Source organism: Oxyura jamaicensis, chromosome 1, assembly GCF_011077185.1.
Source record: "Oxyura jamaicensis isolate SHBP4307 breed ruddy duck chromosome 1, BPBGC_Ojam_1.0, whole genome shotgun sequence".
Taxonomy (NCBI): domain Eukaryota; kingdom Metazoa; phylum Chordata; class Aves; order Anseriformes; family Anatidae; genus Oxyura; species Oxyura jamaicensis.
The window spans coordinates 134,891,235-134,913,436 of NC_048893.1; the positions used below are offsets into that span (position 1 = coordinate 134,891,235).

Below are 22,202 nucleotides of genomic sequence, written 5' to 3' on the forward strand. Positions count from 1 at the left end.
AGCCCTGTCTGTATTGAACATTTGTTCACCAGAAAGTGACCCTTTCATTTAAGTGCACTGGATAATTGAGTTTCTTTTGATTGGTTCCAACACAGCACAGGCTTCTTGGATTGTCAGCTCAAGGTGGCAAATCAACACCTAACTTTTAACTTGCTGCTGAGCACACACTGTTGCTGGAAAACTCTGTTTTTTCTGTTCACTACCAGTGCAGAGGAAGCCAGCCTGTTGTCACACTCATTGTCTGGCCACTTTGCAGGTATAAACTAGACTAGGCATTTCTTCTGCCATGTCTGTTACCTGTCTACTCTTCCCTCTGAAAAAAGTTCTGCTACTTCAGGTTGGTGCTGAGCAGATTTCTGCAGCTGTGTTTTCACTACTACTGCTAGCTCCTACTACTCTTATCATCCATCTCCTCTCCAATCTCCTCTCTGTTACAGAGGAGAAAGGAACAGAGCCTAGGCTTGTCAGAGCCTGGCATGCATTTACTCAGGGCAGCTCCAGGAAACACGGGCAAGCAGGGCTGCAGCTACAGGACACCTGCCTGGACCAAACTGTTCCCAGTTAGAAAGACTCCATGCAAAGGCATCTCCCTCTTCTTGTTCAATGTGCAAGAGATGTAGGCATTTCCCTCCATAGGACCACTCAACTGAATCACCTAAGGCCTTATCCCTCATAGATGTAGGTGTCTATGGTAAAAATGTCCACACATGAACTCCATGCCTGTTTTGGGATGTGGATGCTTAATCAGTACAGTCAATACAGCGTTGAGAATTTTTAATCTCACCTGGCTGGGGCTGGGACATCCCTTTCTCAGACTGCATGGACTTTGCATCTCCAGTGACTAGAAGTGGGAGTTTCCATGTGCATCTTTCATGTAGACACCTTAAGTTTGCCAGCACAAATCCCTCCTACCTTATGATGGGATGATTTGTCCACTAGAGGTGTCTGAATCTGTATTAAGTGTTGGAGCCTGGTTAGACTAGACACCCAGATTTTAAACAGACTTAATGGAAGTTGTGGTCTCAAGTGTTTTCTTGAATGTGGGCCTGCACTGGTCAAAAACAAAAGCAATATAAACCCAACATATCACCGGCCTGGCCTTTGTGTGTGTGTGCCCATTGTGTGTGTGTTTTTCCTAAATCCTGAAGGAAGACGTGGGATTCCTAAAAAACACACCACAGGTTCCCCAGGACTAGCTTCATTTGGTGTGAGCCTTGACCCTGCTCTGCCTTGCCCATGCCCCCTGTGCCTCACACAGGCACCGGCCTGTCATGGTGGGCAGGCGGGCCCAGCACCGCTCCCTGCCTCCCCCAGGCCTCAGCATTGGGAGCGGCCCTGGCATGGCAGCAAAGTCTGTCAGGAATGCAAAAGCCCCTCTCTGCTAGTCTGAGCCCCTCTCTGCTAGTCTGAGCAACACCACGTCCACACAACGGCCAGCCTGTTCGCAGGCTTGCTGTTCCCTACTGAGAAACTGATGTTTGCTCTGGGGCTACAGCTGGGACTTGCTGCAATCATATGGGCGATGATCTTGTTTAGTTATCTATTTATTTATCTATCCTAACTCGAAAAACAGAACTACATGCAAATTTTCTCCATAAAATCATTTTTTGAAGGCATTGGGAGCCCTGTTTTTTGCTCTGAAAATATAGATAATGAAAGTAAAACCATGCCCGGTTTCCATTCCAGCTCTGTTCAGTTTTAATCTATGGAAACCGAGCAGTTTCAAAGCTCGCTATTCGAAAAATGGTCAGTTTGAGTCCAGACCCCAGCTAGCTCCCGTTACACTGAACAGCCTTATGGACATGATAATCCTAAATGGAACTGAGCAACATCACAGCTTTCTCTTTAGAGTCTTCTGTGGACATGATTTCATAATTTAGCAGTATTATTTGTTATCTTTTTGTTCCCACTGTGTAACATTCCACATAGTACCTCAGCTATGTGCCAAACACATTTTTAGAAACGTGAGGCTTGAAACCGCCACTTTATCTAGTGCAATTATATGATGATGCTATGCTGTTTTTTCTTAAACTTGATAAGAAGATTAGGGAAGGAAAATATTTTTTACCTGCAATTTATATATATATATATATATATATATATATATATATATATATATATTTTACCTGCAATATAAATTAATCCAACAAAATAGCACCCCCAGCTTTCATACGTGTTGCACCCAACATATTCCTGGAATGAATGAGGACACTTGAGGGGAATAATAAAAAAGATGGGGAGCAACTCTTTGCTCAATTGGATAATGACACGATGAGGGGGAATGGTTTTAAACTAAAAGAGGGGAAATTTAGGTTAGAATTTAGGAGGAAATTCTTCACTCAAAGTTTCTCCAGTGCCTCACTCACCTCAGATCGTGAGGCACTGAAACAGGTTGCCCAGAGAGGTTGTGGATGCCCCATCCCTGGAGGTATTCAAGCTCTCTTCTTTCTTTCTTTTTGTTAATTTGTATGCCTGTCTATCCATCTGCCTGCTGGTTGTATTTTCCCCTCTGCCTCTTCTCCTCAGTCATCCTTTGATTGTCGTGCTAGGAACAGACTTTATAAACAACTGAGTGGTCTCACATTATGGATTCAGACCTTTCTGACCTCTGTTCACCTTGTACTCCAGCCTCTGCATGCATGCCTGCTTTTCCATAACCCACAGAGTCATTCCCATACTTGGTGTTTGTGTCACAGCTTTGGTCAAGACCTGTCTGGACACAGGCCATATAGCTGCTCTGCAGGGCTCTAGGGGATGAGCTGCTTGCCCCAAGGTAGGACCCGTCCTCCTGTCCCCAGAGCAGGCATCTGCCCTCAGTCTGCCTCGGTGAGATGTCCCCCCACACCTCGGCTACATGGGCAGTCCCTGCTATGAGTCACTGACTGACAGAAGGGAAAGCTGTGTTTTATGCAATTTTGCTGTAGTTCCTATTTCCCTTCCTTATGGATCTACTAAAATAATAAATCCTTGATGCATTTCCATGCCATTTCTCACCATGCTCAGACATCAGCTTCAGTTTCTCAGGACAATGCTCAGGGTACTGAAGTGCACCTAATGTCTTCTCCTGAACCATGGAGACTTTCAGGTCTGCCCAGGTTTCCACAGGACTGGCAGCTAACCAACTTCTGAAACCCCTTTCTACCATCAGGTGCTCATCTGCTTCCTATTTTTATTTTTTTCCCAAACATGCTCAGTGTATTTACTTTGCCATTATCTATTTTCCCTAAGGATATATTAGCTCCTGTCTGTGCTGTTGGGCAGCTATCTTCTGTTCTTGCAGATTGGTGAGGAGCAGTTAACTGACTTCACTTAATCACTTCAGTACTCTTGTCTGGGTAGACTTGACTCTTTCAGACTTTTTATAACCTGGGAGAGAAATGCTGCCGCTCATTTCTGTGTGCACAGTGGCCTCCAAATTATCACAAATTTATATATGGATTTTAGATTAGTTTTACATTTACCAGGAAATGCCCTCATTTCTACAGATAGATTGACAGTTAAAGATTTATAAGAAACATGCAAATGCATAGCTTTAATTTCACATTCCACTAGAGTGCATGAACTTTCTTCTTTAACATTGTGTTGTTTTTCCATGGCAAGGCTTTTGTAGTAGGGAGTGGGGAGGTAGGGTGGTGCTGCAGGGATGTCTTCCATGAAAAGAGACCAGGACTGCCCTCATATAGGACACAGCAGGTTCCAGACAGCTCCAAAAGAGACCCACCCACTACTGACCAGAGCTGAGCCCATCAGCTGGTGGCACCACTGTGAAATCATATTTAAGAAAGGGAAAAAACTGCTGGACAACAGCAGCTGGTAGAGTGAGGAGTGAGAAAATGTAGAGAGAAACAGCCAAGGTGAGTGCAGCAGGAGGGCAGGAGGTGCTCCAGGCAGGCAGCAGCAGTTCCCCTGCGGGCTGTGGAGAGGCCCCTGGTGGAGCAGGCTGTCCCCCTGCAGCCCATGGGTCCCACATGGAGCAGATCTCCACGCTGCAGCCCGTGGAGGAGCCCCCGGTGGAGCAGGTGGATGTGGCCTGGAGGAGGCTGCGGCCCATGGAGAGCCCCTGCAGGAGCAGGCCCCGGGCCGGAGCTGCAGCCCGTGGAGAGGAGCCCACGCAGGAGCAAGGGGTCTGGGGGGAGCTGCCGCCCACCCGTGGGGGACCCGTGCTGGAGCAGTTTGCTCCTGGGGGATGGACCCCGTGGTACGGAGCCGTGTGGGAGCAGTGCTTGAAGAGCTGCTGCCTGTGGTCAGCCCCTGCAGGCTCAGCTGGGGAAGGACAGCATCCCGTGGGAGGGACCCCATGGGGAGCAGGGGCAGGGAGGGACCGTGAGGGAGCGGCGGAGATGAAGTGTCAGGGACCAACTGCAGCCCCCATTCCCTGTTCCCCTGCACTGCTTGGGCGGAGAGGGTAAAAGAGCTGGAAATGAAGGATGGGGAGTGACAGAGCAGCTTGGTGGGCGTCTGGCAGCCAGACAAGGTCAACCCACCACAAACATATAAACATCAGAAACATTTCTTTTTATTCCTGGGATTCCTGCCTAGCTGTCCACTGTTAATCATAGAACCATATAATCACAGAATATCTCAAGGTAAAAGACTCACAAGGGTCATCTGTCCAACTCCTGGCTCCATATAGAACCACCCCAAAATCAAAATAGATGTCTGAGAGTGTTGTCCAAACACTTCTTGAACTCCTGCCACCATCTCAGTGAAAAACCTTTTCCTAATATCCAAAATGAACCTCTGTGAATGCAGCTTCATGCTGTTCCTTTGGCAAACTGAGCTGTGCACCCCTTAGTTCTGTGCCTTCCTATAATACTATATCACTATGCTAATCAGTGTTGTCTTAGTCACTCCTTGCCCTACTTGCTGATTTCTGTCTTGCACCTCATCTGTAGGGATGGAAACTTCATCTTTGTCTGTGCTTGTGCAGCATCTCCTGCTTTGGGGTCCTTAGCCACAGTTGGATCACCTAAGCAATAGAAACACAAATAAATGGTGACAGAGTTGGAGGAGTGAATAGTTTACCTTAATAAAGGGATTTTGCATGTGTGTGTGTGTATCAGAATAATCTTTAAAAGGAGTATTGGATTCACATGCAGTGGTTTAACTCCAATTGGCTGCTAAGCTCCACAGAGGCACTCACTTAACCCCTCTCAGTGGATTGGGGAAGAGAATCAAGAAGGGAAAAAATGAGAAAACTCGTGGATTGAGACAAAGACAGTTTAATAAGTAAAGCCAAAGCTGCCTGCAGAAGCAAAGCAAAATAAGGATTTTATTCGCTGCTTCCTGTCAGCAGGCAGATGTTCAGTCATTTCCAGGAAAGCAGGGCTGTATCATGTGTTAGTGTTACTTGGGAAGACATGCTGTAACTCTGAATGGGACTCCTCTTCCTCCTTCTCCCTACTCAGTTTTATTGCTGAGCATGACTCCCTAAGTTATGGGATATCCCTTTGGTCAGGTGGGGTCAGCTGTCCTGGCTGCACCCTCATCCGCTGGTGGGGCAGTGTGAGAAATGGAGAAGGTCCCGAGGCTGTGTATGCAGTGCTCAGCAGCAATGAAAGCATCGGTGTGTTGTCACCACTGTTGTTCACAAATCCAAAACAGCACCATACAAGCTGCTGTGAAAAAAAAAAAATCTCCATTATAGCAAAAACCAGTACAACTTTTCTCCATGAAATTGGATGGAATGACACCTGTTTGTTTGTAAGCTATGTGTAAACTAGTATTTTCGTGGTAATGATGTTTACAGTGATGGAAAAGGTATGTGTCGTGCTACTGGGTCTACCACTGTACCCTGAGGAAGCAGTCAGCAAGTAGCCCTCCTGTGATACTGGGTGTAGCTATAAATGGATTTGCATTCACAAAACGTGATTGGGCTTCCTGAGTTACAGAGCTGTCAATGACTTCCTCAAGCTTAGGCTATGGTCACCTTGATGTTTGTAGACAACTAGATTAAATTGGAACTTATTTTACAGCAAAAGAGCAGCCATTACTTGTACTCTACAACCTAAAAACCAAACCAACCAAAACAAAAACAACAAAGCCAAACCACAAACAAACTACAAAACAGCAACAACAACCACAAACAAATGAACAAACAAACAAAACCACTGAAAAGCACACTTTTGGACAGTTATGGACCTCCAGCAACAGCACAGATGGAATATCGTAATACGAATTGTGCAGTGGTCCACATTATCACATTTTCTCACCAGACTCATGCAGCAAGCACCTCTCCAGAAGCAAGAGAGAAGACCGGTCTTGGATGTACAACATGGATGTGCATCAAATGAGAATGCTGGAGATACCTATTGATGACCTTATGGATAATCATGAGTCAAGCTGGAAGTGTTCATCTCTGCCTTGAGTCTTAGAAGGTCAAAAATACTTGCTGATCTTTCACGAAAAATTGCTTCTTTAGGAAGGCTCAGCTAGCAGAAAACAGTTTCTACTTAATAACATGCAGTTCTCTAAGGCAAAAAGTCAACAGTGTCATTCTCTTTGTGAAGAATGAATTTTATATTATTTTTCTTTTCTCTATTCTGCTCATAGCTATCATATTAATGTAACATCTGTTCTTTCTGTTGGCATATACTGTATTGGGACTGGGACTGTAGACAGACAGGACTACAACATTGTTGTTCTGCCAATTTATGTTTGATAAGGGCAAAAAGAGCTTGGCTGGTACAGTGCTTAACTAACCTTGTATTGAGTGCTGCAGTGGAATGTGTAGATCTTTGAAATTCCAGTATAAAGAATGAGAATGAGTATTTGTCAGGATAATCCTTTTAGTACTTCCTTATGGCAGAAAAACAGAATTTTATTTTTCTTCCCTTTCAAATGCTGGCAGATTTTCCTAGCGAGAACTGTTAAATCTGCTCTTTTGTAACTTCTGTGGCACTTTAACAAGGGTGCGTTTGCTCTGTCCTCCTCGGGACATTTTTTCCTGCTTCTTGCCCGAACTCGGGGCAGCGTGTTAAGCATCTGCTCAGTGAAGCTCGTAGGGATCTGTTTACCCTTTCAGTCTTTGCCACTTGTTACAACCATCTCAGGCTTTGGAAGAGCTTTGTTTGGGCAGGGAGTAATGGGTGCTGGGAGTAAAATGAATGCTAGTTCCTCACTGAAATCACGTGATGGCAAATCTGGGAATTCCTGCTTCATTTATGAGAGTGCACAGGATGAAATGTCACTCTCTCCTCATCTAGAGATGCTTACTACAAAGAGCTGAGCTGCATTGCACATCAACAAAGCCATTCACCTAAATAAAGTTTCTATTCAGAAAACAACAGGCATCTTGCAGCTCCTTCAGCTGAACCAAGTGCTTTATTTTTCACTTCTGTGCACCTTGTTTTTTTTCTTCCTTTTGGAGTTTTTATTCTCAAACAAAAGGACCACTTCAGGACTTCTTCCAAAAAGCAGGTAAAATGCAATCTTTCTACAAGACATTTTTTCTAGAATAGTTTAATGCAATTCTGTTATTTTGAGAGGAGTTTTAATATGCACAATAAAATAATACATATTAAAAGTCACTCTAACTTTGCAAATAGCACAGAGTTTTCTGTATGACATTTATATGTACCTGAGCATTCAGCATTTTAGAACATTAATGAAACACATCAAGTATATGCTATAAAATTCAGTGGTTCTTTCAGTTGCATTTCCTTTTACCTTTGCATTAACCTTTCCCAGAATATTAAATATATAAAAGATTGCTTTAACTTACTTTAGATTGTAGCTCCTTTGGGAACTCAAGCTTGATGAGATTTATGATATTTATTTTTTGCTGCTCCTATTGCATTTATGTGTAAGAGAAGTAGATCAGACACTTTTTGGGCTGGGTATTCTGTAAAACATAGATGCACTTAAAAATGTGTTTAGGTCTGCATATTGAGGTGACACACGGATGTTTTAGAGTGAATGCATCCCTAAAGTAAAATGATTTAATAAAAATGAATGAAGTGGTTCATAGAATACTACTATTACTTTTCAGAAACATTCCTTTTCACGGATTTTACTCATGTTGGCTGTACTTGTAACAAGCTCTTGTGATTTTTCTAGTTGTCTTGCTTGAGTAGTCTTCCAGAAAGAGAGCAGTCTGTCTGACCAACAATGGGCTGTTCTGTTCAGCACTGCATTTGTTGCAGGAGGACAAGGGCAAAGCTGCCCTCCTTCCTGAGAGTTTGAGATTTTACAAACTAAATATGAGCATTTGGATTTCAATGAAACTTAAGGCAAGAGGTCAGTGGATTAATCACTTAAAGACAGCTACGTAATTTTTATGGGGAATATTTGTATAATGTATTTTTTTTTTTTTGAGAACAGAATCAAGTACTCATATAAAAGAGACTAAAGAGCTGCACCTTTCAAGAAATGTGGTTTGGCTGACGTGTAGGAAACTTCATATTTCTCAATACAGTCACAGATGGACATGTTTGCTACTTGAAATCTCAGATAAGGTGTTCTCACATCTTACTATCAGAGCTCGTGGTAGGTTCATGAGGGCAGCTCCAGAGTTTTTATTGACAACTCAGCTTTCATTGCGGGCTTTGATCTGTCAGTAGGAGGCTAATTTGGACCTCATCAATTCTCTGTTGAGGCATCCATATACTTTCTTCTGAGTTAAGCAGGTCACCATGAGTTAGTCTTAAATGTCACTGGAACAAAGCAAGGAAATCATGGATGACAGAACTGCCGAAATTTAGAGCCAAACAGATCCTGGTGAGGTAAAGAGAAGATTTGCCTGGGTGATGGGCTATTCCTGCAGCTAAATCCAGGAGGAGAAATGGTTCCACACTGCAAGCCTTTGGGTGATGCTGTTTAAGTAGAAACAGAGGAAAAATCTGGGTCTGTGAATCTATGAAAATGATGTTGAGAGACAAAGAAAGGAAGAGTGGAGTATTAGTCTAAGGGATTTGCATATGGTTTTCCCTTCAGAAGGTGTGTTAAATAAAGGTAAAGCCCACTAGGAGCACTGACAAATTTAAACTTTTGCCCTTTTTTCACTGGTAGAAAAATTAAATACAGAAGGGGTAAAAATGTGTCACCTATGAAGAGCCTTGTTAGGCCAAGACAATGCAACAATTATTTCTGTAATTTTTCCCAGTAACAATAGCTGGCGAAATACTGAGATGAAAAAAAAAAAGAAAGAAAAAAAAAAGAAAATCCACAGTCTAATGATTTTTCCTTTTCTTTGTGGCTGGGTGCTTTTGCCAGATCACATTTTCCCCTGAGGATTAACTTTGAACTGCCAATTAAAAGTTATTGCTAAATCCTGTTACAGCAGAAAGCCTTTAGGTTCTCACTGTTAAGACTTGGCCATTCTCTCTCTCACAGAATAGATTAAACTGCCGGGGCTTCAGTAAATTATTTTTGCAGGATGTTGTTAGTACTGCAATAAAGTTCGGCTATTGATACAGCAATGACTCAGTTTCTTTTTGGAGAACTTTACAAAACCATGTGATACTTACGAAAGGAAGCTACTAAAGTCTGTGTGCCAAAGGTTGGACAACCTTTCCTATGATTTTTGGGCAAACAAGCCGCTGCAAAAACCCTACTATTTTCTGACAGGCACCGGCTGTTATGGTTAGGGATCGCACGCTGTGTGTGTCTCTGCTCTGAGCAGGGACAAATGGAGCATTATTTCAGAAACCGCAGTGTGGTAATGGTTGGCAGATGTTTGCATTTTTAATGTGGTCACTATAGGACCATCATACGCTTTAAAATCTCTCTGTCCAGCTAGGAACAGATCAAACGAGAAAGAGGAATGAAGCTACTGACATTTTAATTTGCCCGAGAGAAGAAAGAAAACATTCTGTGTTCACTAGAAGAGCTGCAGAGTGCTGCCAAAACCATTCATTTGCTTGAAGATGTGTGGAACACAAACTTATTCACTCATAAATCAACATTTGGACTTTCATGTTCCTCGCATTTCCATGCCTTACCCCTATCCTAGACCTGTGATCTCACTGAAAACACTGAAATTCTTAATCTCTGCAGGAATATGACTGCACCCAGTGTTTTCCTACCAAAAAGGGCAGGATACAGCAGGATACAGCATCTTCTGGTTGACTAGTGACTTTTTTTTTTTTTTTTTTTTTTTTTAATATTTTATTTTAAAGTCATCTGCAGAGCACTTGTTGAGAGTAAAGCTAAGCCAGCAGAAATTCTCCTGCAGCTGTCAATGGGTTTAGGTACCAGGTCTGTGGTATTTCAGGAGCCTACAAAAAAGAGTAAAGAAAGTATCGGAGAGGGGACCGAGATAATTGGCAGCCTTGGCCACAGCAGGGAATTCTGGAGTCCTGGACGTATCTCTCAGAGAAAATGGCTTTTAAAATGGAGCCTTCCTAGGAGCAAAAGTACCTGATCCAGGAGCTATTGCAGTGCCATAAGACTTTAGCTACATGGCATAGGACTGTGGCATGGAGGGATCTGTCCTGCACAGACTTTTTATTCTGCTCTGCCAGCCATCAGCAGCAGATACCCTTATCTTCTTCCATGGCCATACGTCACATGTCAGAGGTTTGCAGCGTCAGCCGGCTCAGCACTGTAGCCAACTTATTTGATGCTCATTGCCTTTCATTAGTTTGCATAAACACATGACTTTTACTCTCTTGGGAAGGCTTATTACTGTTGTGCTTCCTTGATCTATACAAATACCAGCACACCCTGTGGATGCTACACTTGAGGTCTCTTGTGACCATTTCCCTTCACTGATGCAATCTGTAGATAGCAGAAAATTTCATCTCTTTTACCTGTAACATTACAATTATTTAATTTAACATAGAAAACCCCTCTGCTACATTTCTGTTTCTACTACATTTCTGGTTTAATCAAATAAAGATTCTTGGCATGATAAGCCTTATAACCTTATAATTTCAAAATTGAAAACAGCATCGATGACTTTTTTTTAGTTGACCAGGCTGCGATCTCTGTTGTTTCACACAAAGGGACAGCAGTTTTGTTCTTGTTGCTGTTGTTGTAGTTGCTTTTTGTGCTAGTTCCCAGCTATTGAATTCTGCCCAGGCCCAACAGGATTGCCTTCTGCTAATACCATTGCTGTGGTCTTGCAGCTTGCAGGAATGAGCTGGGGCCTCATTCATGCTCCAGCAGCTGCAGTTCCCAGCAGCCTGCCAGGGATGCCCTGTACAGAGCTCTCTTCCAGGAGGAATGGCGCGGGGATCATTGCTTTTCACTGGGTGAAACAATGGCACCCTCAGAAATGTTTAGTCAAATATAACATTGCGTTGACCTGTGCAGTATTTTCTTTTCCATCATTCATGGGCTTATTTGTTAAAAGTTCATTTTCTTTACTTGTCATCAAACCAGGAGGACTTGCAGCATACATTTTCCTCCCAGTCATAGAGCCAGTTACATGACTTTTGTTGGATTCGTGGTGACGGATTAGCATGAATCTGTTAAGCACAGTGCAGGGAAGCGGCCGTCCCTCAAGACAGCTGCACAGCTGGGCTGCACTTCGTGTCCTGCCAGGAGCAGCAGGGTGAGCGCCGTGAAGCCACTCTTTTCTCTGCCTGGGGCAGGGGCTGGCTCTGCACCGTCGCTTCAGCAGGGATGCTGAGAAGCTGGCTGGAAGGGAGCTTGAGACAAAATCGAAGCAGAAATGCAAGTGCACCAGTTCCTGTTCTTTGAAAACCCCCCAAAGGACGTTTATTGGTGTTTTTCCCTTGGAAAGAGGTTCTCTTTCTATTGCAGTGAGATACAGCACTTTGTAATTGCTTGTCACAAGAATCCATTTTTATTATGGCTTTGTTAGTTTATAGGTTTGTAATTTTTATTTTGTTTTGTTTTGAGCAGAACAGCATAATTGGTGAAATGCTTTTTGTTTAAGTCATAACACAAGCACCCTAAATATGTAGGAATTTTTAACATTTTCTTGGGGCCAGGGCAATGTTCAAGGTGAAAAGTGCCAAAAGAAAATCCAGGTGAAACTGGGGACGTGTTGCAAATGTTCAGCATCCAGCATGGCAGACTTCTCTCAAACTACTACTGCTCTTAAACCACAGGCTCTGCTATGCAAGACATTATTCATAACCTATAGGCATATGTATAGCTGAGACATCTCTCTGTCCATAGAGCCAAAGGTTCTGTGCTTATGAATGATCCATTCCAATGTTTGCACACCTGTCCCTAGTTATTTGTCTTAAAATTGGTGTCTGGTAATTTCAGTCATTGTGTTTCTTTGCAAGAGCAGTTAATTTTAGTGCCAGGTAGATGTTATTCTATAGGAGCTGCTGCAAATTTCATAACACTGTGGAGATATCACGACTGATAGCTAATTTAGAAATTTGTTTTAAACAGGCTAACCTGTGTTTTGTAGACAGAAATATTTGCCTAAGTGGTATCTATTTATCATCAGTACTCTGCATACCATATAGCAATTTGAATACTTTCCATTTGTATTTAGGACCGTATGCAGGAACATTTCTGGCTACGAGGGCTGTGTTTAAAGCAATTACAGTTTCTACCTATTTTGTAGCTGTGGCATTTGGTTTTGTGCCCCAACATGGGGCATACAAGGTTTGAGAAGAGGATAGATTTGCTTGGAGTGTGGAGTGTGCTAGACTGACAAGCCCAGAATGGAGCAGGGGTGAGCGGAGGGGTTCATTGCAATGTTAACCCCACAGCCTGGTCCAAAAGGACAAGGAGTGAAGATTTTAATGGATATACCTTTAAACTTCTGTAACCCATGATTTGAGTTGTGTGTTATAGGAATTCCTAGTTTTGTTTTGCTTGCACGAATTGCTTTTGCTTTACCTCGTAAACAATCATTGTCTTAACCCATGAGTTCTCACACTTTTACCTTTCTGATTCTCCTCTCCCCGATTACACCTGGGAAGAGTGAGAAAGTGGCTGTGTGGCACTTAGCTGCCTGCCTGGCTTAAACCACAACTTAGTGTTTAATATTTGATTTTATATCTGCTAATACTTTTTTTTTTAATTATTATTATTATTTTTTTTTTTCACTAGGAAGCCGAGCAGTGCAGGAGAAAATATATTTCACCATAGCCAGCAGTGGACAGTTATCTGTCATCTGAGCTATAGCTGGGTTTGTGATGGCTCCTCATGTGACAGCTCAAGCCCTTGGTAGAGCAGGGCTTGCTTGGGGGACTGCTGTCAGTGTGCAGGGAAATGTGGCCTCCTCACACCGTGGGTTCATACCCAGCTGCTCCTCAGGCTGTCTGTGTCTCACCAGGAATACTTCTCAACTGGCTGAGGAATTTTACCTCAGGGTCGGGCCGGTCAGCTGAGGAATGAGTGTCAGCCAAGTGCTCTTGCTGCTGCTGTGTGTGCCAGGGCCTGGCCCTCGCCTGGTATCGCTTGATGCAGGCGTGGTCTTGGTTTCATGTGCTTCTAGGTGGGCTGGGGCCTGGTGTCCAATGTAGTTTCAGGTGGGGCCTTGCAAGGATGAGATGGGGGATAAACTTTTCAGAAAGTGTTGATAAAATAAAAAACTCATATCAGTTTTGAAAACCAACCTTATGGGCTGAGAGGGAGATACCCAGTTCCGCCTGAGCCCTTCCAGAACTGGAATTAAGCTTGTGGTCCTCAGAAATTGTAGTATTTCCAAACCTTTACTATTGGTTCTGAGAAGAAATAAAGAATTTGGGAATAAGAGGCAGATGTCCTCCAGAGGTCTCTCCCAGGCTGAATTGTACTTTATTTGGTGTCCCCCTTCATTGCGGGGCTTCAGATGACTTTAAATCTTTTGGGGAAGTAAGAAAGCTCAAGCTGCATCCTCCACACAGGAAATGAATGCCCTGACCACAGGCTGCCAAGCCTCCTTTGCACCAGCCCAAGAGATATGCAGAAACTTGCAGAGACAACCCTTCTGCAGAAACTGGTGCAGCACCAACATCTTGTACTGTTGGTAGATAGCAGCAGCAGAATACCTGAGGTCAGGTCACATGCCATATTGGAGGGATGATCAGATAAAAACTGAGCTTTGAACTGAACAAAGATTTTAATCCAACTCCACTGTATTTGCAGTGACCCCTTGGTCTTTTTGATGTTTTAAGGTCTGTCTTTCAGTTCGCTTTTAACCAGAATGTTTTCAGTTTTCCAGGAAAACCCTTCTATTAATAAAGCATCACTTGCAGTGAATTGTCATAAGCCAGAATTCCACCATCTGATTCCATTCCATTCCATCTAATTCTACCCCCCTGCCATGGGCAGGGACACCTCCCACCAGACCAGGTTGCCCAAAGCCCCATCCAGCCTGGCCTTGAACACCTCCGGGAATGGGGCATCCACAGCTTCTCTGGGCAACCTGTGCCAGGGCCTCACCACCCTGTGAATAAAGAATTTCATCCCAATGTTTAATCTAAACCTACCATTTTTTAGTTTAAAGCTATTACCCCTTGTCCTATCACTGCACTCCCTGACAGCTTTCCTGTAGGCTCCCTTTAGGTACTGGAAGGCCACTGTAAGGTCTCACCAGTCTTCTCTTCTCCAGGCTGAACAACTCCAACTCCTTCAGTCTGTCTTCACAGGAGAGGTGCTCCAGCCCTCTGATCATTTTTGTGGCCCTCCTCTGGACCTGTTCTAACAGGTCCATGTCTTTCTTACGCTGGGGGCCCCAGAGCTGAATGTAGCACTCCAGGTGGGGTCTCACGAGAGCAGAGCAGAAGGAGAGAATTGCCTCCCTCTCCCTGATGGCCATGCTGTTTTTGATGCAGTCCAGGATGCAGCTGGCCTTCTGGGCTCATATTGCTGCACAATGCTGGCTCATGCTGAGCTTCTTGTCAAATCCTACAAGGGCCATGCAGAACAAAACTCCCATCACCAGTTCAGGAGCCTCAAAACCCTGGGGACTGGGGAAGGCAGGACATGGGATTCAGGGTGAGGGATGCCCTGGGATGTCTACAAGCAGATTCACCGAGCTGTGCCTTAACCTTTTCTTAACACTGTGCTTCTCTCTTTATTAGGTCAGTTCTCTAAAACCTCTCTCAGCCTCTCAGCCATGTTGTCAGCTGCTTTTCCTTTCCTTTTAGACTGTCTCTGTGTGATACACTCAAATGCAGTTGATGCTTCAACTTCTAATAGAAAAGCAAAGTCTATGAAACTCCTCATTCGGGAAACTGTGCTTTAGCTCTTTCTCAATAATCTAAATGGTAACTGGCCATAACAAATCTGGAGTAACTTCACATAAAATCACACCTAACTTGACCTGGGGTTGAGCAGGGACCTCATGTATGAGAGACAATTCTCATACACTCTTTTTTTCTGTTTTCAAGGAATTTATCAGTATGTATATTCTAATTTATGCAGTGTGTCACATGATCACTTGTCTTTGGCCAGCATGGGATATATTTAGTGTTGTGTATGTACACTTTAGCACCAAAATGTACCAAATACTTGAGGGTTATTACTTCAGAGTATTTATCTTTACACAGGCTGCACAACTATAGTGCCTCAGGAATACCACATTCTGCTAAAATTTTCTGTGTATCAGGTTTTCATTACATAGTCCTTTACTTGTCTTGGACATACAGGCTGTGTGAGTGCTGGGACCCAGTGCATTTGGGTAAGTCTCTGTAAGGAAATGATCCTAGATGACATGCCCCAGATCCTGATGAAACTCCTGCTCTCAGCATGCATCGGAGATTTTATGACCAAGGATGTCACCAGTGACTGCGTTTGTACCTTTCCTCTCAATGGAAACCTCTCAATGGTTACCATTTTTTTTACATCTCTCTCTCTCTCTCTCTTTTTTTTTTTTTTTCTCTTTTCTCTCTCTCTCTTTTTTTTTTTTTTTTTTTTTTGTTTTAATCTAATTGTTTATGGTATGGCTGTGGCAAATTTCAGCAGCAAGCTTTAGTTTCAAATCTGTCACAACATACATGCTTCAACTTCAGTACCTCAAATGCTCTAAATTAAGTAATAGTAAAGCAGTTAGTTTGCATGCATGTAAGAACTTCAGTGAAGCTGAGCTGTTCCAGCCTTGTTCAATCTATGAAGCTGCAGCCAGCTTCATTTTGATTTCAGAAGTGTATATTTTTCTGTTTGCCAGAGGTGCAAAGGAGAAAGTATTTGCCATCGACTTCAATAAGGATGAATTTCAAGGGCACCAACATTTCATCCAAAGCATTTTTCTAAAGCACCTTTAGGATACGAATACCCCAAAAAGTTGTCCAAGAAAGGCTGATGTGCAACACTGAACAAGCCTGGTGTTTTGTGATGCAGGACCTTGAGGTTTTTGGGGTTGCCATCTCCAGGGTTGGTATGGAGGCCCCACTGAGGACTGTCAGAGGGAAAACTCCGGGGAGAGAGCCAGCACACCCTGACATTGCTTGCAGGTTTGCAGAGACAATGTGCTTTTGTGTTCACATCCAAAGACCATCGTTCCTTTCAGGTACTAGCAGGTCAGAAGGCAGCCCTTAGCTGGTAGCTGTTGTGGTTTTGTGCAAACTTCTTGGCTTGGGCAAAAATTTGTGGAGATGCTTCATTTTTCATGGAAAACAGCACAGGGGACTGCTATTGCCACCAGTATACCTTTTTCCTGGAGGTTTCTCTCTCCAATCAGCTACGAAGATATCTCCTACACAACCCTTTGACAGCACAAAGCCAATTATCACGCACAAAATCTCTTGGTCTTAGAAGAGGCAGGAGCAGGGCTGCTGTTGGATGGGCAGCCCAGTCACTGTGTCGGAGGTGTCTGGTGTAAAAACACAGTGTTGGTCAGGGGCATCCTCTGCAGGGTTGTTGGAGAGACCATGCTCGTGCTGCATGCAGGAAGAGCAGCCCATACCTGCACAGGTGCCTGAACAGGCAGTGCTGTCTTCCTGGCAGTCCATCTGCCAAGCATAAGTGCCCATGAGTGCCAGTGACCCCATGGCATCCCCTTTGTCAAAAGGGTCTGTTTTAGCAGCTTTCCAAGAAGAAGCAAGGACAAGATATTTCAGGTGTGAAACAAGAGGTGGGTTGACATGAGGAGCACATAACCAACCCTCTTTTTGATCTACTAGAAGAATTTCTTCAGGTTCAGTGCCTCAGGGCAAGGAAGGGAGGCTGCAGGCACCAGCACTTGTCGGTGTGGTTTCTTCCTCTGCAGAGTGGGTGAAGTGCTCCACTGGTACTGGAGTCACAATGGAGAAAGATCTGCACAAGTCCCACTGGCTACAGGGCCTTCAGAGAAAGAGCAGAGTCCTGCCTTCTCCTGCCTTGGAGGGTTCATTTTGGGAGTGTTTTGCTCTTATTGCTGGGAAATCCAATTAAAATACAATATCTGGCTAAACTTGGTGTCTTCATCCCAAAAGCATAACGAGCTCTTTGCATTTTGTATGCCTCTCAGCTAATGAGTTCCCCCCTTTTATACGGAAGTTCTGAAGACAGATTTTATTAAGAAGGAAAAATAAGAGCCTGAATACAGTACCTCTCAGACACCCTGCCCATGTCAAGGGCTGCCAAAGCATGTAGAATGTGATTACAGCTTCCTATTTCATTGCTGAAGTGGCTCTATAAATAGCAGTGTTCAATGAAAATTGCCAGCAGAAGCATTGCTTTTTAAGCAAGAAAATGCAACAAAAATCTCAGTAACTAGATTTTTTTTTTTTTTCCTAAACCTCCTAAAGGTTTTATAGGTCCCAAAAGGAATACATTACTGTAAGAATTTTTGAAACAAGTTGTGCTGTGATGACTGTATCTGTTTTTTCCTTTTTTCTTTTTTGGTCAAAGCCAAAGTATAAAAAAAAATCAGTTGATGCTGACACTAATTAATTTTCTGAGCTGGAAAATGAACCCCAAATGATAGTGAGATCATGGATTGAAAGGAAATTTGTACAGCCAGACTTTCACATAATTTGGGTTTAAAGGGGACTCCCATCTCTAACTTGCAATCTTGTATCACACATTTTCACATTTTAGCTGGTTTTCCCAAGTCTTGAATTGAATAGCATGTCTTGACTAAGCAGATGTCCCAGTGATAACTCTAGATGGGGAGGCATTGCCATTCTGCTGTCCTCAGTAGTTTGTTTCAGTAGTTAATCTATGTGACCACTTAAAAACATCACAAAAATTTGCTGCATTTCCTGTTTGGATTTATCTGGCTTCATCTTCCAGCCATCAGTTCTTATCTTGCCTTTTCCACAAAGTTAAAGTACGCATTAGTACCAGATATTTGCTCTCTGTGGAGGTGGCCTAATAACTGAGTCATCACTGCTTTTTTTTTTTTTTTTTCTTTTTTCTTTTTTTCTTTTTTTTTTTTTTTTTCTTTTTTAAATGGGACTGGTCTGACTGGGCCCGGACGGCTGCCTTAAAACAGTCTGTAATAATATAAAATTCAAACAGCAAGGCTATCCATTAAACAAAGGGCATCTTATTAATATCAGGGCATATAAGCTTAAGCTAAAGGTCTGTATTTTCAAAGGGAAACTTCTCACAACAGCTGTGGCCAATGCAGGGCTCCCAGTTAAACAGCTGTTATTTCTCCTTACATTTAGAAAAGATTTCTGCATCCCTTTTGAAATGTTTTGCCTACTGTTTATTGATCATTCATGGACTATAGACAGCTTTTCCCTCTTCATGTGAATTGGTTTTTAGCCATTTATTCACTGCTCTAGAAATCAAACTGGAGGTTCAGTTTTTCTGGCTTTAATGACACAGAGGAGAAACCAATCTTTTTGGCAAAAAGATTCTTCTGCATCTACCCCCAGACTGCTGTAAAGTCCCATAAATCAGAAAAAAAAAAATATCACTTATTAAATCTAACACATTTCATGAACACTTTCAAAAAAAGTTGAATGTCGTAAACGTAAGCATTTCTGGACTTTGCTAAGGAATAAATTAGTTGAACTACAACTCTGAGCACCAGAGAGACTTGATTTACTTCCAAATAAGTGATATTTAGCTTTAAAATGCAGACTACTTGGATGTCAGAGGAAGTTAATAATTTAGAATTCTTCATTGCTGAGTTAACTCAGAACAATTTCTGCTATGAGGTAACTTTTGTGAACTCTGATAAGTGAAAAGAATATTTTATCTAACAATTATCCATAATCCAGCAATTATCTTTCATGAAGTAAAAGAAACAAATGTCTGCAGTCTGATATGAAATTCATACATAGCTTTAAATAACACATCTCCCGAAGTACAATCCATGATTAAATTAAAGACTTTGGGATGCACCAAATTATCTAGTCATTGTCTTCCACTTTCTCATGACTGCTAGTGTGAGATTTCCACAATGTCTCAGGGTAAAAAAATAAAAAAGTATCACAGTGGAATTGCTGCAAAGTTTAGGTAGGTCAAATAATCTCTTTGAAGATAATAGCCCTTATTTCCACCAACCCTAGCATTCATTTACACTGCTTTGACTGTGAAAAGAGGATTTAGGGTAAGTGCAAACACATCTCTCACCGGTTTTAGGGTAGGGAGAAGAGTAATTAGTGTGAATGTCAGGCCCAACAGTTTTGTCTCCTTTTCCTTTTGCATTAGTTCCCGTGACCCACAGTGGGAATGAGGTGTCACCTCTTGAATACAGGGACAGGTACCAGGAGCACAGTGGATCCAGTCAAGATATTAGTTTCTTCCAGCATCCTGTTGAGGTCTATGACCAGCAAATTATATTTTCCAAGGGTTATTTTGCAATGACAATAAAGGGCTAGAGATAAAATAAAGCACTGAAGGCTCTGCTTGTGGACTCCCAAGCTCCTTTTTTTCTGGGCCCGAAGTATGCACACTCATCCCAACATCTGAAAAGCTCAGAGCTGTCCTTGCAGTGGGGTCTGCCCTAACTCGCATTAGTGCCGTGCTCACACAAGCTCTACGTGGATTGCTCTGCATGGCCAGGAAAGGGATCCTGCCTCTCGTCAGCCAGCAATGCTGTGCTGCACAAGAGCCAGATTCCCTGTGGGAGGTTTTCACTTCTGTTTGAGTAGGTATAAGGTAAAATCTTCAAATGAGGAGACAGAAGGAAAGGTGGATACTCATCTCCCTCCCTCTTCTGGTTAACCTTCCCAGTATTGCATTGCTCGGTTGGTCAATGGTGAGTTTTTGATTGTATAAGGCTGTCAAGTCACGTTGGACTTAGTGTTTAAAAGCCAAAAATTCTAAAGGGGATGGAGGATCATGTGGCTATTCCTCCAGCCAAGTTTTCCTCAGATCTTTAAGCAGCTACTTCAGAAATGCATGCTTGCTTCAGACCTTCTGGAGACTTGGAGGGCACAGTGTTTATTGGGATTCACAGAAGGACTTGCTAATGAATCTTCTGTGCAATGAACTTTCTGCCTAGGAATGCACCATCCTAAGTGAATGCCAATGAACATAAGCGCTTGTCAGAGGTGGTTTGGTTAAGATAATCCGAATGAAGAGGCCACTCTTGTTCCCCCTTCCCATTAAACATTCTGTCATGCAGAGTGCAAATATTTTGCTGAGAAAATGCAATTACTATTGATATTACAATGCACTTCCCAGTGCCTTCTGCCTCAGAACTTCAAAATAATTTACAGCTTTGCTGAGTGAACCCTACTGGATGGAAGCTATTTAGCAGACAAGGCACAGCTTTGCCCCAAGACAGACAGCAAAGCAGGGAACAGCAAACCCAACTCTCATCTCCAGTTTGGTGGCAGCTGCTGGGCTGTGGTTTCACTCCCAAGCACTTAAAGCAACTCCTAGTTGCTGAAACAATGAAGTTGCTTGATTAGTTTTGAGATTTTAGTGCTCTTCCTTTTTATTTTGGTAGGAAAGCTCTGCTTCTGTGCTGTATTTGAAATATCTTCTTCCCAGGGATACCTAAATAAAATAATTCGTGACCAAATTCCCACCAACATGAAAAGATTGACTGCCATGGGTAAGAGAGGAGAAATGCTGTGGACCTGGAGGGGATGGTCTGACATCCCTCCCTTCCTGAATTTCCCCTGTGCATGATCTCGGGGCCAACTTGCCAGCACGATGTGTACAGTGCCTCTGTGTGATTTTAACTTTCTAGCCCTTCTTGCTCAGCCTTCCCCTCAGAGTCATGGAGCCTGGCAAATTCTATCTGTAACCAAGTATCTCTTGCAAGCTTGGCATTTTAAGCCTCTGTTTTACATCTTTTAAGGGCTTGATCCAAAGTCCAGTGAAGACAGTGGAAGGACTCTCACTAGCCTCCATGTGTTTTGCATAAAGCCTCACATTCCATACATTTTAGCTTGGATTTGGATTTTCACAAGCTTTAGCACTCCAGAAAGCTGCCAGCTTCACAGATCTGCATTTCATAGCACGTGCTTTCAGCTTCTTGGTTTTGTAAGAATGTTTTGAAGCTGAGAGAGAAATTAATGAATTTGTCAGGACTGTAACATGAACCAGTGCCATCAACAGCATGGGCACACTAGTTTTATCAATGAAGCTGTGCTTCTTTTTAGTGCATGATCATTTGAAAGGAGTAGGAATGTATATAAAAGTAGGCTCAGTTACAACACAAGGAAGGCAAAAAGCTGTGTACAGCAGTAGGGTGCTAATGGAGTGCCCAAATTCCAGAAAAGTAAGTGCTAAATATGTCTGTTTTCATTTTTTCCCTTGTTTGTTTAGTGCTTGATTGATTAGTTTTTAATTCACACAAGAACAGGTTGTTAGAATAACATTGAAATTTCTAGTCAAAACTGAAGTTTATTAGCTCAGTCAGGTATGACCCTCTCCCAGCTGAAATCAAAACAAAATTCCGATAGGGACTGAATCAAATCCCTTTGGCTATCTGGAAAGAAGAATAAGTACTAATGATGCTTGAAATTAGTACAGATATGTCCATTTACAGTGGTCATTGTCTGGCTTCTTGAATGCATTGCTGTTTGCCATGGCTGTCCTAAAAGAATATTACTTTAGCATTCATTGTAGTTTTGTCCTGTGGTGATGATTAATTTCTGAATATAGCCATGAAACCTGTTAGTACAGGAAGGAAAAAAAAATAAAAAACAACAACAAATTATTTGTAGAAAGTAAACAAAAACTTTTTTTTTTTTTTTGATCATAGAACATAGAAATTGATACATAAAAAATATGTAACTAGCTCCCTTAATGTTCCCTCCTGGTTTAATTATATTGAATATATTATAGTCAGTGTTAACAAACGAGGGTCAGCTATTTTTACCCACAGGGAAGTAAAAATTCCAGTCACATTAACCGTGTATGAAATATTTACATTCACTTTGTAAAATATAATCATACCTTATATGCTGCTTTGTTTGTAGTTGAAATAGTAGCTGTGCCAAAGG

At 42.6% G+C, this 22,202-nt stretch overlaps 1 protein-coding gene across 1 annotated transcript in view; it reads left to right on the plus strand.

Moving 5' to 3' along the window:
- The first annotated feature begins 7,052 nt into the window (after positions 1–7,052).
- OCA2 (OCA2 melanosomal transmembrane protein) overlaps positions 7,053–22,202 on the plus strand; it is a 206,399-nt gene continuing 191,249 nt past the window's right edge. Inside the window, exon 1 of the mRNA XM_035315178.1 lies at positions 7,053–7,419. The gene's annotated coding sequence lies outside the window, so the exon portion shown is untranslated. The remainder of the gene's footprint in view (positions 7,420–22,202) is intronic.